Raw genomic sequence first — 20,030 nt, forward strand, 5'->3', positions numbered from 1 at the left:
CAACACCTCCTGAAATTTTGTTTGGCCACCCAGGAGACACAAAAAAGTAAATCTTAAAGCTTCTTATATACAGATGTTCAAATGAACTTTCTTAAAGCAGCTTTTTCCAGGTAAGTCTATGCTCACATGACTGTACACAGTGTTGTTTTTAACTATTTAGATTGCTTTGCTTACTACAGGACATCAAAGGTGTTCCAAGGATGGGTTACCTGTATACTAGCAAATAGCTAATGCTCTATTACTCTATCTAGTCTGCTCCTCCTACCAGTGGATAATAGAAAAAATAAAAAAATAGAGTTACATTTAACCATCAGGCAGCAGAGAGAGGAGGTATCACATCATGGAGATAACTGTTAAATTGTGTTTTGATAACAAGCATAGCTTGGGAAGAAAACTGCAAAGTAGGGAAAGTGCTTCTTAAGCAGCTCAGTTGTGGCTCCAATCTCAGAATACAGTAATGTACATATTGGCTTGAGTATGGTAAGCTACTTGAATGCATTCGCTGACATAATTATGTTGTGCTAAGAATAAAGGGCTCATCTAGCAGGAGAACAGTGAAGCCTTGTTTTCCTCCTTGTTTACTCTAGAAAAGGGCATTTCTGATGCCCTGTGTGTGCTACATATTTATCCAGGAAATTATTTTAGCATTGCTGGAACAGAAAGCATGGACAAGCAAGCCAGAGAATAGTTGCAGTTAATGAAGAGCAGTAATGATTTAATAGAACTACTAAATGAAAAAAAACAAACAAACCCAAAACCAGACCAACAAACAAAAATCAGTCTGTTTGCAGGAATAAGGTTCTGTAAATTTTAAGCAGAGCAGGTTTAAGATGATGCCAAGTACTTTTTTTAGATATGTTATATGGAAATTTTGTTCCTTCCTGTATACACAGATGTTTAACAGAACATCTATCCACTGGCAGTATGAATATTTGGTACAGCCACAAAAACAATGTTGTTCACAATGCAGTTTGCCTTCTATTTATAGTATTTTATCAGGGGAAACTTCCCTCTTAGTTCACTGCCCCCTCGCCCCCAAAAAAAGAGCTTACTAAATAATACTTCAGCATGTTTTGCTGATATTCACAAAGTAAAAAAAACAAACCCACAAACAAATAAAAAAGAGAAAGCAATAATTTTTGTAATAGACTTTTATTACTAATACATTTACAGCGGTGATTAAATGTAATACCGTGCTCAGGGAACTTGGGTATATGGGTGTTAGCAGAGAGAAAGTAGTTACCCTTTTACCCTCACACTGTTCTACTCAATAAAATGAAATTAGAGTTGTAGGAGGATAACAGGATTATTGTAGAGTCATCATTTCCTGCAGCATTTATCCTTTAAATTTGACCTTTGCAGGAGTTCATTATGCCAAAATTGATAGATTATGCTCATAGGAAAAAGTTATCTGAAATATCCGTGATCTGTTGAGCTAACTAACTAAAAAACTCAAGACGGTGAATTTATATACTTAAAATAGTTTTGTGTGTGTGTGTAGATATGCATATGTACATTTTTAAATGCTACAAGCCCTGTCTCAATTACTTTCTTTTAATTTCCATTTGTGAATATAAATACAGATTTAGTTATGATGGATACCAGCGTGGTACTTAGAAAAGATAGCAGGAAATGACAGAAATATGGCAATCCAATGTGAAGACATATCACTAAATCTTCATAACGATGAAAAAAAAATAGATTTTTCCTTTCTTTTTTTTTCTCTCCATCCCCCCCCGCCCTCCCAATCCCCCCTTCCTGGTCCAGATAATTGATGGGATGAATGCACCAGGAACTAAAGAAGACTAATGTCTCCCGTCAGGTGGATGAAACACTATAGAAAGACAATGCTCTTAGTTCAATCAATCCTACCAAGAGAGCTACTTTTAGGCCTTCAAGGAGTGCCAAGCCTGATCTCAACTTGAAATTCGCTTCTGAATTGCAGAATATCCATGAAGCAAGTGCCTTTCAGCAGTTGTAACAAACTAATCTTTAAAAACCAGTTGTCTGCATTAGTCACTGCAGCAAAATTGGGATTAAAGCCCAAATCGACTTTGACATGCCCATCCCAAGATATCTCAGCTCTCTGCAGAAATAATGACTATCATCTGGATTCCATCTTCTGTAAACAAGCATATCACTGTCTAATTTATTGTAACTCAGCTATATTATTGACTTTAATGATTAAGTGTTTTAATGCCCTAGTTCTTTTGTGATATCTACCTGGGATACCAACTTTTAGAAAGTTCAGTGACCTCTTTAATAGACTCATTCTCTATTGAGATCCTTAATAACTACTTTTCAATGTAGATTCTTGTTATTCCCTATTTTTCATTTCTCAGGTTGAAATGACAATGTTGAGCTGTAGCATAATCCACCAATTTTTATTGAAGGGTTGAGAGAAGTTTGACAACAAAACAAAGAATTTCAAACTGTAAAAGAGTTTACAAGATCAATGATCAAAATGCATATTACTGTCTCTCTGTTACCCTCCCCTCCAAGTTAAGGACAAACCACTTGCTGGTCCTGTAAAATGACAGTGCTGTAAACACCCTTAAAGCACTGAAGTGTTGTGGATGCCTTGAAATAGAAGCACCAAACAATCATTGATATGTCTGAATGTTTTGGAAAGAGTTGTGGTTTTGTTCCATAGTGTCACATAAAACGAGAATATGACCAGTAAACTGAAGTGGCAGTGTGCTGATTAGATCTTCCTAAGCAGAGAGAAGAGAGATGGGACACACTGAATGATCTCCTGTCTGTTGCTATTTGGGATATTCAGCCATTAATTCTATGACTGGTTTAATTTCAACTTTTTTATTTTAATATGCTGGTGACCTATAAAATTGATTAATGCTCATTCATTGTGAAAACTATTATCCTTTCATTTTTTTTCAGATGAATAACTTTTTTCAACCCATAATTCATTAGTCACTAAACACAATGTACCTCATAACTCTTAAAAAACATTTTTTGAAAGAGGTAGTGGATATCTGATTTTTAGAAGGTAGTATTAATCTGTTTTAGAGGTTTTTATTTTCTAATCAATACATATACATTACACAACAAACAAAGGATCTCATGTTAATTCCTGGAGCCCAGGTATTTCAGATTTTCATTTGCCTGGGTCAAAGTACCTCATGAAAATGAACTTGTGAGACTGATATCTCTGATGGTTTCATTCTTGTGTTAAAATTAAATATCTTGCAAATTTACTGTATTAAAATTAGTTGGGCTAACACTGGTTCTGATAAACATCTTCGCAGACTTGGTTATAAAATGTAGATTAAGTCTCTTCCAGCAAAGTTTAAAGTCTTTATGCTGGGACTTCTCCTAAGATTCTTTTAATTTCAGGGTTTTTTTAACTTGTTCTGTAATAAAATATATAATTAAAATTGATTTTGATTAAAATTAAAGATGGTTTTAAATCTAAGATGGCTGAAGATTACAGAATGAGTGAAGATAATGAATATTAATTATTATTGGACATAACAGGGCTGTATCTTGAAGCTATATCGTACTTCAGTATTTAGTACCTCTTCAGACACCAAGTATTTCTGATGGTGATGCTATTCTAGGAAGAATACTGATTGTGGAGAAACGTGATTGATTAATTCTTACAGAATTTTCTCATGCAGTTCAAGATTTTTCTTTTTTTTTTTTTTTTTTAATTTTTGTTGCCTGAAAATCTCTCTATATATTATTTTCAGGTGAACACAGAGTAGTTTAATGAAGTAATAAGAAAATATGCTCAGGTGTATTTTAGACACACATTTAGTTTCCTGTATACACATCATATAGGAAAAACTATTGTGACTTCAGGAATTGTTTCTTCATTGCACGTGAAAACAATTGTACTGATTCTGCATGCACTGTAACATTTTGAAGTACTACCAGCCAAAAGTAATACTGATAGTGCAGTATTGTGTGCCTGTTCCTAGGATCTTCATCTTTTTGCACAGAACAGTATTGCTCTAGGTGAACTTCTATGAGCTAACCTATGGATCAGTGACAGTACAGATCACTAAAAAACTGTCAGAGCTATCCAAACCGGCAACACATTTATAGAAAATTATCTGATATTTGAAAAGTCTCTTATTTTCCTACTTTGACAAAAGTTCATACTGACTTTCTTCTCTTATTGTTAGTAGGCAAACCCCTTTCTCATATGCAGTGTCTTAGCCGGAATGGCAAAGGTGGCTGATCACATATCCGGGGCTGTATTAGCAAGAATGCAGCCGAGAATTAACTACTTCACGTTTACTGCTCTGGAACATCAAAAGCTGTCACTGACAAAAGAGAATATTCCTGAATTTAGTCAAGTTTAATGTAGTGAAAGAGGTCTAGGGAACATATGTTTTAAGGATAAAAATAGGGCATCATCATATCTATAATGAAGATAATCCCCAAGATATGGACTGGAAAGATTTTGGCTACTTTGGGGAATACTCATCTACTGAAGCAAAATTGTAGAATGAGAAACTCAGGACCTCAGTTTACCTCTCAATATCTTTTCTTCCACATGACAACAATAGAAACCTTCTTCTATGCTTTGAAGTTGTTAATGTACATATAGCTAAACAGTTGTTCCTCTTTTCTTGACTGAAACTTTTAAAGGCCCATCAGATACATGGAATTGGATTACAAATGTCTCATTGTTGTCAATTTTGTCATCTTTTCTTATTTTACATATTCGTATAACTACAGCAGCTATGGATTACACAGACAATTCAAATACAGCAGAGCAAAGCGTTAACGTCTACCTTCTTTATTGACTGGCAGCTGCTAATCTTTCTATGACTTGTGTAATTATTTATTGTCCTCTTGATATTGCTTTACCTTAAGGAATACAACAATTCTCCCTTGGGAATATGAAGAATAAATTATTAGATAGAAAGTCACTGATGGGCATTTTCTGCTATTGGCAAGCCCTAACAAAGATATCTTCTTATGGTTTAGTATGCTGGGCTGCTTTACATAGCTATTAAAAAAAAGAGTGTGAAGATTATGTCCAAGCTATATTTTGGCCTCTATGAGCCTGCTATCCTTGAGAATCATTATTTCTGCTCAGGGTAGAAAGCTAGATTCTCTCTATAGTCAAGGGCTATATAATTAAACCCCCAGAGGCAATTAATTTCTGCTTACATTACAGACAGTTTGGGAGGGACAAGGACTTTCATGAGTTGCATCTCCCTCCCCCTCTCCCTGACTGTAAGGAGCACCTGAATGGCTGGTTTAGGTTAGTCACAGACAGGTGGGTTAATGGGATTCACTACAGTGTCTCCATTGCTTCTGGAAAGTGAGATGCTCTTGGGAAGACTGAATCCACCACCAAAGTTAAAGAATGAGAAAATTTGCACCTAAATTAAAGCCTGAGCTAGTCTCATTGTATCTGAGGCAGATGACTGTAAACCTGTAAAGCCTGGCCATACCAAACTTCCCTGTTTTTCAGTGTACTCTGGCACAAAGTGTTTAGAAACAGGTATGTGGTGATTACTATCACAGGAATACTTATATAAAGTAAGTTTCTTGTTCTATGGCTTAAAGGAGTGTGTCAGTATGCCAGCTCTGCTTTGTTTCCTCCTGCATGTTACATGGGATGTTTCTTAGGACCAGTGGGTTCCTTTGTTTGAAGGAGTTCACGGATTGCAATTTGTCCTTGTGGGGCTACAGCAAAAGCTCAGTATCTAGTCCTATTTAGCTCTTTGCAGTATTGCAATTTTGACATTGTTCCTGCTTTATTATTTCAACCAAGGTTTTCTTTTAGAAAAGTAGCAAAATAGGCCATTTGACACCACCTACCATTTCAGAAGTAGTCTTAACAGTATTCTCTTAAACAAGGGATGCTTCTTCACAGCTTCTCTTTTTTATTACCAAAACTATTTTCAAAACACAGCCAGCTCAGATGATTGCCCTACATTCACAGCAATTTTCACTTAATTTGCTCGCAGTCATGGAAATTAGTGTAGCCCTAGGAGGACTTATTCAGCTCCATTTATTAGAATGCTATACTGTAGAATAAACTGCAGACCTTCCAGTTTTGTAGCATGAGGAATGTGAGCGTTCTTGGACTGGGAATGCTGCTAGGAATACTAATAGGAGAATCTTGCTTCTGATGCTCATCTTATCTGAAATATTTTAAAGCTATCCCCAATGTCTGTAAGGTACAGATGCTTGCAGCTTCTATTTTATCTATGCTTGATGTTTTCCTGATGTGAAGTGTATTTGTGCAGCAAGACAACTCTCAGACCTTTCCAAGAGCTTATTGCAACTAAAAGGATATAATTTTAGGTGATTGATATTGCTCTTGAAGCTAGCTCCCTGCAGACAAGTACATTTCTGCTTGTGGATTATCCTTAGACATGCTAGATTTTTAAAATATTTTTTACTTCAATGACAGAAAAATATTTATTTAATAAGCCAGAAAAAAGAAAGCCAGAAAATACAGGTAGTTTTTGCTGCTGCTTCTATTCTTTTTTTATTATTATTTATTTATTTTTTCTAATTTGGATACCCTCTTTCTATTTGCCTCTGAATCAGCAAGGGAATTTTTAGTTTGCAGACTTGCAGAGGACGCTCTAATTCTTGGAAGAAGTGAAGTTTGAGTATGTAGTCTTAGGACAAACAAGGGAGAAGATTGAAGGTCAGGAGCTTGGGAGAGCAAGCAAAGTCATTTGTCTAAATCTCTCTCTTCAGTAAGAGATTGGAAAGGACATTAAGCATCCTTCTCACTTTTTTTTTTATGAGTAAATTTTTATAGTGAAACATCACAAATTTTCCTCAGCCTAAAGATTTTGTTATTGAGGAAGTGATGGCCTTCAAGTAGGTCATATTTCCATACTTATTTATTCGATCAGTTATTTTACTGGAAATCTGCATAGTGACTTAAATCAGTCAGTAATCCTAGCAGTTCCATGTGGGACTTCTCAGGGGTTTGGTTCTTTAAAATTACCTCTCTCAAAGCTTAAATTTTTATAATAGTAGAGGGGCACTTTCTACAGTACCTACTGCAAGGCAGAATGATATGTGTTACTAATACCCTTAAACAATTTGGAGAATAACCCTTAAGTGACTGTCTTGTTGGGACTTGGACAATGCCTGCAAAAACATACAGTTACCAGACTCTTTTATAGTTAATGGAGAAAAATATACTTTTCCAGAGAAATTCAAAGTTGAAGCCTAATTTTAGAAGTTTTCAATCACTCTCTGAATGTGTCTTTCCCTCCCCAGTAAATAAAGGACTCTGAAGAGACCAGTCTTGCCAGCTAAAACTGACTGTGGGGATACCCTTGCAGGGTTTGTAAATTAAATAGATATTTTTAAGCATTTTAGGGAATGCCTTTTCCTTTCTAGCTGTAATCTATCTAACATGATCATAATGCATTTATTTTAGGACTGCTGAATAAATATGTGTGCTTGCAGGCTGCATTGTTACTATTTGTAGGTCACTGAAAGAATATGAAGCTGATTTCAGTTGTCCTTTGGAATTTTTGTATTTACATGTGATTTAGACTTATAGTAAAAATTTTTCTAAACAATTTAACTTTAATCAACATTTTCATTCTTGAGCTAAAAGGTAGGGCAATAAATTTAAAATTGATTTTTTTTTTCCTTCTCAGTATTATGTGAAACTGCATAGGGTGCTAGAGATACAGTTGATCTGCATTTGGTTTTGTGTGTTTGTGGGGTTTTTTTTGTTTGTTTTGTTTTTTTAGAAAATGGTTTTTTATGATTTAAAGGTTCAGAAAAAAATACTACCTGGAGAAATGTTTCTTCTTGAACGGGACGGGAGGGGAGGGGACGGGAGGGGACGGGAGGAGAAAAAAAAGAGTAACTACCTTGTTTATGCACGCCATGGTGCACTCCAGGATCCTAGTCCAGGACCACCCAGAACATTCTTCTTAGAATGTACTGTGTTTCACAACTAGGTGCTCAGATTAGTGCCAGGAAAAAAAAAAAAGTAAAATTTCTTGGGTTATCTTACTAATAATTTTGATATCCACATTCAAAAATAATTTGCAAGTTAATTGTAATTGTAAAAAAAAAAAAAATCACAATTTTCTCAATAAAAGTCATGAAAATTCATGGGTTTTCTTTTTTTTTTTCTTTTTAAATTACAGAGTTTAAATTAATTGCTGAACACAGTCAAAGTAAAAACTGCTCCAAAATTTTTGTTCTTACAGTGTTATTTCATACATTCTATATTAATCTTTCAAACAATGAAATTTTTTTCAGTACCTAATTGCCAGATTTACAGTCTAAATTGGATGTGAAACATTAATGATCAATCTATTTTTTCCACATTTCATAGTATCACAGTACCATTTAGGTTGGAAAAGACCTCCAAGAGCATAAGGTCCAACCTGTGACTCATCACCACCTTGTACACTAGACCAGACCACTAAGTGCCAGGTGTTCCTTGAACACCTCCAGGCATGGTGACTGCACCACCTCCCTGGGCAGCTTGTTCCAATGCCTGGCAATCACTTCCATCAAGACATTATTTATGGAAAAACAAAAAAAAAATCTTCTTTTGTTATTTGGAACAAAGGAAAATTTTTGTATGTATGTGTATGTATTTGTACAGGTATCTGTATGTTCTTGGTGGGCAGGAAGTGGGCAATTATTAGGTGGAGAAAACAATATTTAAAGAATCTATGATGGTTTTGAGCTTTGAGTTGAAATTTTGGTGTTGCCCTAGGCAAGCTAGCTTTTGAAAACCACTTTCATTTTAAGATCTTCCAGTTTCCCAGAAAGAAAGTAAAAATATTGTGAAAAAAATTCCATTAAAGTGGAATGCTCAAATGCTACTGTAGTGGGAGACATCAGCTGCATTAGGAGTACTGTGTGTGTTCAGAGTTGCAGCATCTCAGTGTCTGATGCATACAAACCAGTGAAACCTGAACTCACCTGCAGTTTAATCCCACCTTTTGTGCCCCTGTGGGACGTCCCTTTTGCAGTAGCCCTGGAGTACAGAAGGACATTTTACAACCATCGCAGTTTCAAAGCATCAGCAGTAGGGAACTTGGAACACGTATTTCCAATTGATAATTCTGCCTACCTGTAAAGCTGCATTGTTGAAGCAGCTCTGCTATTTGTCCCTTAACAGTGTTTCATATTGAAAATAAGACTGGTAAAAATTGGACTGTCTGTAGGCAAACATAATGTCAATGAAAAAGCTGTAGCTGTTTTTCTTGTTAGGCAGAAGCTCAAAGTTATGCATAACGAAAGAAGCACTCTGCTGGGCTCCTTCCTCAGGGCTATTTTAGCAGATTAAGCAATGTCTAGTAGAGTGCAGTCATCTGTGCTGCTGAGCTGTGAGAATGATTGCTAGCCTGCTCCTGATGTCAGGCACTCTCCCAAATGATTCTGGGCATTGTGTGGGACTTTAGGCATTTCAAGAACTACTCACAATAGACAGTTTTTACGTAATAATTTTTGTTGTTGTTGTTGTTGTTATTTAGAGTTTATTAACAATAAAAATGACTCTTCCACAACAATATGTGACTGTTCCTGGGAGTGTTTAGTTTTTTGGTTTACATTCAGACCTTGGTTTCTGATACTAAAAGATGCAATTCAACAGTTTTGATCTTATTTAGAAAGCAGAAGGAGGATGAACTGTATTTCATTCTGATTTGTAAACTACTTACACAGTTTCTAATTCTATATTCCTGTTCTGCTTTGTAGTATATTCCTGTAAATCTGTCTCCTATTAGTGAGGCTTGGTACATCAATTGGATTATTCATAAAAATATTATTAAGGCTAAGGATGAGCAAGTTAGGTTCTTTCAGGTGTGCAATGTGAATGAACAATACTATTAACTTGCCTTTATTTTTCCAGGATTTAGTTTTCATGCTATTCCCTGAAACTGCGAAGATGACATGCCTAGTCTCTCTCATTCTCTTTTTCTAAATGAAGCTAAAATTTTCATATGTACACATGAAACCAGGAGTTTACCAAATGCTGTGGAGCTTGGAATGGGTTTGTGAGAGTAGGCAGTGTTATAATCATGAATAGTTATGTTTCATGATATAATCATCTCCAGGATTTGAAAGTCTGGTTTCTATTAGACATAGAAGAAAAAGGAAGATTTCTTCCTGGGATCTCAAAGCTATTAGTTACATTGTATTTAATTGGTTTTCAACCTTTATCTTAATGGATATGTAGATGCTTAAGGAAAATTATCAGTAAAAAAAAATTGTAAAATATATACATTTATTCTAGTCTAATATAAAAAGGTGGGTCTATTTGTCAATGTAGATTATGAAGTTACAGTATGTCTCTAGAGCTGCGTTAAACACCATCTGTGATGCTAAAGTATCACACATTCTGAGCAACAGTAGGAAGTTAAAGAAAAAAAGAAATTATTGCTGCTAATGGCATGGATATAGTTTTAATTATGTTCAGGAAGCAGATAAAAATGTCATTTACATTCATATGCACTTAACTTTACCAAGTTAATGCTGTAGTATTTATCCACCTTATTATCATATTTTTAATAATACAGAGGTTGTATATGCAATTTTTGTGTGACTTGATTTATTTGTTTCAGTGGATACTAGGCTAATTTAATGTTAGAGTGAAATGGGAAGGGGTGTATAGATTTTCCTAACTGGTTTAGGAAAGGAGCAATTTGCTATTATTCGCTCACTGACACATAAATATGTAGCTGCCTACTTTTGATGCAATGACAATCTATTTGAAGAACTTTTTGCCTTCTTTATCATCATAGTTGCTATTGATTTTATTTTTTTAAGCTATGAATGTCACACAGAGGATTCAAGGCTGAATGGGAGCAGGATTACATAAGGGTTAATATTTGGCCACAGTTTCGGTACATTCGGTAAAGTTCTTCTACACCTCATTACAGTTTTTATAGAACTGTGGAGGTACAGAAAATTTATTGTTCAATTCATTCTCCCTCCTCTTCAGATTTATAATAAAATTTATATGAATTAATAGCAGTGCACATAAATGTACTTTTCAAATGATTTTATGACTACATCCTGCAAATCATAATGTGAAATATACCCTGCTGGTACCCAGCTCCTTTGAGTTCCTGTCTCTTTTCTGTAGTTTAACACTGACACTATAATACTGGGTTAAAAAAAATTTTTCAATATTTGTTAGGTTAAAAACTCTGTCAGTTCTAGTATGTACTAAGATATTTCCTGAAGTCTTGAGCTGTAAAATCATAGTCTGTTGAGTATCAATTTTGTATGATTTTTCCAGTCTTTTATTTTCGCTTTGTCTTTTTTTCCCCCCTGGTTAGACCTGTATTTTAAAAGAATTTTAGTCTTTCTGTTTCTTATCTCAGTGGGCAGAAATAGCAAAAACCCAGGGAAAAAGCGCTGAGTGTGAATTTGTTTTGCAGACTTTAGTGGGGCAAAATTTGATTTTGATACATGAGCACCTAATCTGATATTTTAGTAACAGTAGAAATATTCTCATTCATCACAGGAACAGGCACAGCTCCTGATGATTTCAATGGGACTTGGTGTTTCATACCTCCCAAAATACCATCTCTCAGTCTGGATTAAGGTTGTCATCATCAGACAGTCATTATTGCTCATCTTTCAGCATATTACAGCTTTCTAGCCACATTTTTATATTTTGTAAGAATTCAGATGTCATTCTTTTGTATTTTAAAAGGTCTGAGCTTTGTTGATTTTTCTTCTGAAGTAGTTCTTTTAGTCTGACAGGTGTGAATCATAACAGTAAGACAGAGATACGTTGTTTTGACTTTGACTTCGACTTCATTTTTCTTAGCTGTTCCAATAATTGTATCTCCATAATGTACTGAGCTAAGCCACATTCGCCATTTTCTGTTTTGATGCATCTATCCCACATACACCAGTATCAGCAGAACTCAGCAGAACCTTTTCTTCATGTTGTTTTATATATAAAACCCACATTTTATTTACCTCTACTGATGCAAATTAAAAAAATTAAGAGAACAGAATGTTTCCTATTAGATCATAATTTAGGAATCATACAGTCATAGACACTAATACACATTGTTATCCACTGTTTGCCATATTTAGTGGAACCTGTAGTTCATACATCTAAGACCAGCTCTTCAGGCCCCCTTACCTCCCTTGTAAAAAGGACGAAGATTTGAACAAATGTGACTACCCCATAGTTTCTCTGAGAGCACATCCTGTCTGCTTACTAATATCATTCCCATCAATAAAATATTTTGAAATAGAGCTTGTGTGGCATAAACTGCACAAAATAAAGCCATGCTGTGTGTGTGCTTTGTTACTGAAAGCCTGAAAGGGGAAAGCAGCTGTCCATTTTGTAGCATTCTTAGCATCTTTTTTACTTGGAAGTTGCATGTTAAAAAACAAAATATAACTGCTTAATCCATAGATATAAGATTTTTGAACTAGAAAAAGTCACCTGATCACCATTTGAACTATGTTAATGAGAGAAGTTATGCAGAAAACATCTAATGATAATTATTTATACCCTTGTTTTTACTGAATCTGAACTGTGGCAAATTAAATTTTGAAAAAAAAATTGCTAATATTCATGCTGATGTGCATTGGGAGTAATGATTGAGAGAGCATAAATGACTTGTGCACTTGTCACTATAGTGGTGCGAGTGGACTGGGAACGTCAGTCTGAACTGCAACATTTCTTTTATGCATTTTAACAAACATAAAAATAATGAGAAAGTAGAACAGAAAAGTTAGTCACTGTCAACTGAACTCTTTCAGTGAAGAGAAAGTGCTATTTGGTAGCTGAAAATGCAAAAATTATGCCCTGTTCTTGTTTGGGCATGCAACAGGGAAGACCCAGAACAGAAGGAATGTACAGTTAACATTGCAAAATCTGTACAAAATATACTGGAGACAGGCAAAGTGTATGTAAAAGGAATGAGCGTAAGAATCAAAATGTAATGACCTAAAAGCTGGTGAAGGCATCATTTAGGAATTAATGTTCAGGAACTCTCCAGGTAAGTTTGCCCTTGACATTGTGCATAGCTGGGATTTCATGCAAAAATTTTTGCTTACTTTCTTTATTTCTGCTCCTGCTTGTGACCTACACACTGCTTTCATTTTGGAAACCATCTTTCTAGTCCTTAGACATATGTTTGCTTCCTAAGGACAATTGATGTATTAGACCCCATTCATTCTCAAAACCTATCTGAAAGCTTGGGGAGCTCGAGCTATGGATAATTGCTCGATGTGCTGGAGTTCTTGCTAGGAAGAAGTTTTCCAGGTTTCCACTTCTCAATGGGGCTAAATGTTGCCTACCTCTGATAACTCCACAACCTTTTTGATTGCCAGAACATACACCATCCTTCCTGTAAGCTGGACATGGTGATATACAAAGCCATGACTCCAGGAGAAATATAACAATTTTTGACTCTGTAGCCCTACAGGCAAATGAGCTGGATGGGAAGCTATATAGGATTTGGGTTTCTTCCTCCCTCCTCCCCCCCATAATTTAATATATTTACTATTAAATAGTTTTCCCATTAAAAAGCTCATTTCCCCTCTCTTTCTAAATGTGGACAATATTCCTCCCATATATCTTGGATGCTCTAGGTCTTTGGACTTGACATGTTTGCACTTTATTTTAAATGTGTGAATCTGTTTTAATTCTGCTGTCCTGCTCTTCAACTGAAAACTTTGATTTCCCCAGAGCCTGACATGCTGCTTACCACCTCGTTTGAAAAAAACTCCAGACCTGGAGTTATTTTAAGATGGATTAATTTTAAAATGCAGGAATTTAATTAATTTTACATAAGAGAACAACCCAATCAATACACTATTGCATATTTTCTTCATCTTCATAAGTGATACTATATATTGTTCCTGGTTCTTCAATTCTATCAGTTTTTTTAAATAAAACATAGCTGCTAAGTCACAATGACTTCTAAGACAGCCTATGTAATTAGTAACTGTTGGAAGAGTTAAAAGACTAAATATTAAGCAGTGTATTTCAGTTAAATACTAAATATTGGGAGACTGACTTTTGGTTTCAAAAAATTTGTGACCAAAAAAATTGACAATCCACTTTTCTGAGCTATTGCTTTTAGATGGTCTGGAAAGTGTTATTGCAGCAACTGTCTTATGTCATATTGCAAAGAAATTTTGCAATTTGTTATTGCTGAAATGTTAATAAATAAATAAAACAAAAGAGTATTTGATGGAGAAATCTTTTGGAAGATTCAGGTGCGTGCTGTATACTTATGGACTGTACATTGTCTGGAGCTTAGCAAGATATTAAATACATGATCAGAAGCAAAATTCTATTTTTTGTCTGAGACCATGTCTGGCACCACATCCCTCACTTGTATTGTTTCCTGCACAGAAAGTTCTGCATGGAAAATTCTGTGAAAAGCATTCAATTTCTTCATCATGGCATTCGATACAGCTTGAAGAACTGTGAGTCACTGTGTTGGTCTGAGGAATTATGAAATTCTATTATGCTAGATATCTTGAGGGGGGAAAAAAATACTAGAAGAACCAGTTCCTGGAAGGAATGGTTTCTTGTGACCTTAAAAACCTTCCAGAGACACCACTCCAAGAAGCTGAGCTAATTATAGTAAAGAAAGTTTGCTCTGACAAACAATGAATATTAAGTATTTTAAAAAAGTTTCTTGCTGCAAGAGATTCCAGGAGACAGGATCAGATACTATTTATCCTTTCAGATATCACGTATTTCTAAAAAAATAAAAATACAAAAAATTGCAGGAGAAAATCATCAGTCTTCTGGAATAGTAGAAAAAAAGGTTTATGGAAACTTCACAAAACAAGTTTGTTTTAGTTGAAATTCAGACAAACTGCATCAGTATATGTGATATATACTATTATAGGAATTTATTGAATTACACTGGGTTCTTTTCATCAGTTTTTATGAGGTTAAAAATACAGCACTGTAGAAAATAATTTTTTCATTAGGAAACTGAGACTTTTCGGAACAAACTTTTCTCTTGCTGTGGTAAAAGTGTAGTTTAATCTGAATATCTGGCAAAACTGACGTTAGATTGAGCAATGACAGAATACAGTCCTTAAAGAAGTGGCAGTGAATGACGATCACTCTTGTTCACACATTTGGTGAAGTTATGCATATATCCAGTGCTCTGAGCTAGTGGCATAGGGACATTTTGTGAATATTGCTACAGTAAATGTTGAAGTGAAATGACAGATTTTCCTCTTGGGGCTCCCATAAAAAGCTGATGTGTAATCATTATTGAGACTTAATTTCTTTCCTGCTCTTAGCTGGAAGGAACATGAAGTTCAAAGGCAACAAGGAATCTGCAGTCTTCCTGATAGCAGGAGATTTATATGTAACTTTCAGGATGTGACTTGAATGTTTGCAACCCGGAAAATGCTGCCCACTGTCTTTGTCACAGTCCAATGCATTATTTGGTATTTTGTATTCCTTATACACTGCTATAACAGATAAATATGATCAGTGTAGCAGTTAGCATCAGGGAAGATCCCAGGACTGAATCCTATGGAGGCAGGGTTAATGAAGTTCTGAAATATGAACAGTGTAAGCAACTCACCAGAAAATCTGACTGAGAAGAAGTCTGACAGTATGGCAAGTAAAAGAGGACTGATTTGTGTAGAAAAAGAGAGAAAGGGGGTAATAGCTGGAGAGAGACAAAACTACCAAAGAAGAGTTTGGAAAAAGTGATCTGTTAATTGGGAAGGACTGTGGCAAGATGGAGATATCTCAGGGGGGAATGGCTGGCATTGTATGGCACATGAGATATGCACTTTCATGGAAGTTATCATCTCTTCAGTTGTCAAAATGCAGGCTATGATAAAATTTAGGTGGAGAAATGCTAAAGAATGTAACAAATTCAGATGACATGGTAAGATGACATGACAGAAATGTGGGGATTGGGATAAATATTAGAGATCCAGTTAAATGTAATATGGCTGTTTTCAACTTCCAGGAAGTTTGGCTATATGATTATGTACCATGTCTTTCCTCGACAAAACATGATTGATATACTTGATTTCCATGATGAGACATGTGGTCAAAATGTTCATCCCAAAAGCACTCTTCTCAAGATGTAAAGCTCTCCTGAGTCCAGCAGAGTCCCACAATTACCCCCAGATCTCAGACCTGTAATCACATTTTGACAGTCTTTGATCTCCTGATAAAGTGAACAACACTGTTGTTCTGAGTCATACGAGACAGTAGTTTGTACAAATGGTTAAAATAACCTGCATAGTAAGGAACAAGGAAGGAGAGGAATAAGCTAGATACTAAGTTGTAGACAATCCTTTTCTAGAATCTATGGTGTGTCTTTCAAACCACGACAGTTTCTCTGGGGTACAAAGAAATTGAATATTACTTACAAGACATACTAGAGATTCTTTATAACCATATTCTGAAGGCATGGTAAATTTTCATATCCCTGTGCACCTGCTGAAAACATTGCTCAGCAAATATCCCTGAACAGTCCTGGAGTTTTGACCAAATCAACCAGGGAAAGATTTCTGTAGGGTTTGGTTTTTTTGTAGTTGGAAAGAAGTCTCTGAGGAGAACAGAAAAAAATGGAAAGTATCCTGGCATCAAGAAGAAGCATGTGCTTTTCACCTTTGGTTTTCCTTGCAACAGTCAATGTTCTGAAAGGTGATTCCAGCTTTCAGTAATGCTTTACTGTATAGAAACATTGAGAACTATCTTAGTTTAACTGTCCCAAGCCTTGCTCTGTGGCATTTGTTTGGCAGAATGAAATAAAGCACAATCTGTCCAGGAACAAATTACAGGGAATTTAACATGCAGGTAGAGTCAAATGTGTAATAAAACATATTAACTTTTCCTTTAGAAAATAATCTGAAGTAGTGAAAATACTTCTGCTTTCAAAGACGAAGAGGGATTAAAACCACGTTTGTAGAATGAGTTAATGCTTTTGAACAAACACCAGCAAGCTATTGCCATAACAAGAATTCCTCAGTGTTCTCCACATATATTTTTTAATATTTCAGGAAAATCTTTAAACACTGCTTAATTTTCCTTCTGGTGTTTATCCCAGCACTTGCTTTTCTGAACATGAGTGGGTATCACGCTTGATACATGTTCTTGCTTGATACTTGCTCTCAGAAACTACCTATGGGTAATCAATACTTTTTCACTTGAAGAACTTTGTGCATGTTCAGCATAGGAAAAAGAAACTTGTTTTCTTTTTAACACCTCTGATGCATCACGCTGCTTACAGAGAATATTTTCAGATGGAGTAAATGTGTCACATGATGAAACACAATATATTGCAAAAGCAGTTACTACAGAAGCTTTTTTTGCAGAAATATAATGTAAATTTGATTTCAAATAGCCAATCCTTTCCTCTCATTGACAGATAGCCCTTGAGATTGAGGTAGTTCTCAGAACATTCAATTAAACAGGGTTAATATTTCTCATCATTAGCTTTCCTCTGTGCTGATTCTCCATTGTGAGCTCATAAATGCTATCATTAGAAGAACCATTCAAGAGAGGTTATATTTTTGAAAGCATTTAATGTGCATTTCCAGGTGGATTATTACTACTGTCGTATTATTATCCAGTATAAAGAATCATACATCAGGTGTCCGTAACACCAAGCTGTTTAACTAAGATTACTCCTGTCAGACATACACTGTGCATAATATTCTGCACCATGTAATAAAACCCAAGAAACATAAGTCACAGGAGCTGAAACACCGTGTAAACTTTTGTATCTTTCCTGATTTTTCAGTTTCAGTGCACAGATCTGCTTCCAATGAACTTAATCACAGAATTATGGTGTTGAGTTTTTCCTTAATCACCTGAAATAATGCATTTTTTTTGGTCATGCACAGAAAGAAAACTCATTTTCATCTCTTTTTTTTTCCCCTGACTTTATTATTTCCAGTTAGTAGACTGAAATGATTGCTTCTATCTCCTGGGTCTAATAAAGCAATTTGACTCTTTAATGGGCCTTGTTAGGGTTGAAGACCAATGTCTTTCTGGTACTACTTTTTCTGTTATTGGTGCACTACCTGCTGAGTCACCAGCACAGAAACCAGAGGTTAATTTCACTTTCACTAAATGAAGCAGATAATCAGCCGTCAGAGAATGGTTCCTGTACTGTAAATAAGTCTTGACAAGCTGAGGGACAGCACTGTGGATCACTTGGCCCTCTTCACACCATCTGTCCACAAATTAAGACAAAGTAAGGATATTAATTTGTTACATTTCAAAAGCTGTACTGACAAACCCACATGGACATTTTTAAATGGCAATGAATAACTGAGACAATATATTAATATTCCATCGAGTCATGGGTTATAGTTTTGCATACTTCTTTTCCAACAGTGAACGTGTGGAAAGTGTTTTGACCAGATGTACAGTTAATGACTGTCAAAGCAAATCCATTCCAAAGTATTTTGCTACAGAGCATTTTTTTACTTAGGTTGAAAGTGGCATGGCACAAGGACCCAATGGCCAAGAATCTGTTGGATATCTCAGAGATGTTATATGGAGAATGAAGTTTCAGCTAATGGGGATGCTGTTACGTGGTTTCAGGAGCCAGAAACATTTATGAGAAAAAAAAAGAACTCACCAGAATAATTCATGGTGGAAAAAATTCTTGTAAATTGCTGAGGTGAGAACATACTTTATCTATTCCACTAAATCCATGTGACATGAAGGCAGAGCAGTGGTTCAATTGATCTTACACTAAATCACACTAGCTTGCAGTGGAAGTGGGAATGGATGTGTCTGCAAGAGAAATAGTTTTAAAGATGCATTTTAATTATTCATGGCATGATATGTCTATTCATGTGCAGCTCTTTTACTTTCAAATAAAATAGAGTTCAAAGGGTTCAGATGTCAAGTATGTATTAGTGATTAAGCATAAAAATACTGCAGAGTTATTCTAGTAATCTTCAAGCTAAGCACTACGAGAACAGGGAGTCCAGATCTGGAGCTGAATTGAAAAGAAATGATGGCACAAACCAATTTTCATTTTTCTCTGGAACAGTGCGACACAATATCTACAAGGCTATGAAATAACTACAAGGTTATGATTAATAGGACTTCCATATCTAGATTAGGCTAAACAGCTTTTTAAAGAAAGTGTTTTAAATTTTCCTTCTTCATTAGAAGACAGAGGTAAAATTGGGCATCTAAACAGAATTTGACAAGAGACTTTTTTATATAATGGTGTGAGACAATGGATTATTTTATTAATTATTGGCTCAGACCAAATCAGGTGTGTGTGTTTAGGGAGGGATAGATGGAATTTCATGGAGGTGAGATCATGCCTTGTGCCACGTGCCAGACCCTGCTCCCTCACCAGCCAACTGCAGAGCAGCTGTCAGTGAAAGGGAGCCCGGGAGCACATTCACTCTATGGCCCCTGGGGCCCCTGACCCAACCTCTGATGGGCTGACACAGTGGGAGCACCACCCTCACCCCACCCCAGAGCCCCAGGGTGGCCCATGGGCCGGGAGTTCCACCTAGGAGAGGCAGCCACAGAGGGCCAAAGCAATAAAAACTAAGACGTGGTCTCCATGTGTTCAAACCTTCCATCTCCTGGACTCCTGTATCTGGACCGATGTTGGATCTAGGAATGGCAGCTATCCAACTCCTTTTATCTCCCTTTCTTTACTTCTTCTAGTCTTCTTTCTTAATATTTTGGGTAGCTGGATACCAGATGAGTTGGATTTTGCTAAGTTGTATGGGTTAGCATGTGCTAAGTCAGCACTTTGTGGAATGCTCTTTTTTTTGTTGTATGTTATGCTTTGAAGTTTTGCCAAGTACTCTTATTTTTAATGAAGTTTACCAGTAAAAGTATACTCTGAGAAAACATGAGCAGCTTTTTCTCCTTTGTACTCTCTCTTAGTGTGTTAAAAGAACTGAAGGCTCCTAATAATCCAGAGGGCGAATACTGTTGGAGCCTTGTGTATTTTTAAAGCCTAACTCCCTTGGTGAGCTCATAGCTCGAGACTTGGGGGTCTTACAAACGATTTTGTAAAATGCCTTTGAGGTTGCAGATAATAGGACCATAATGATCCTGTGTAAGGGGTGCTTGGGCA

The sequence above is a fragment of the Manacus vitellinus genome, unplaced genomic scaffold (genome assembly GCF_001715985.3).
Source record: "Manacus vitellinus isolate BGI_N305 unplaced genomic scaffold, ASM171598v3 scaffold_5_pilon, whole genome shotgun sequence".
In the NCBI taxonomy this organism is placed as follows: Eukaryota; Metazoa; Chordata; class Aves; order Passeriformes; family Pipridae; genus Manacus; species Manacus vitellinus.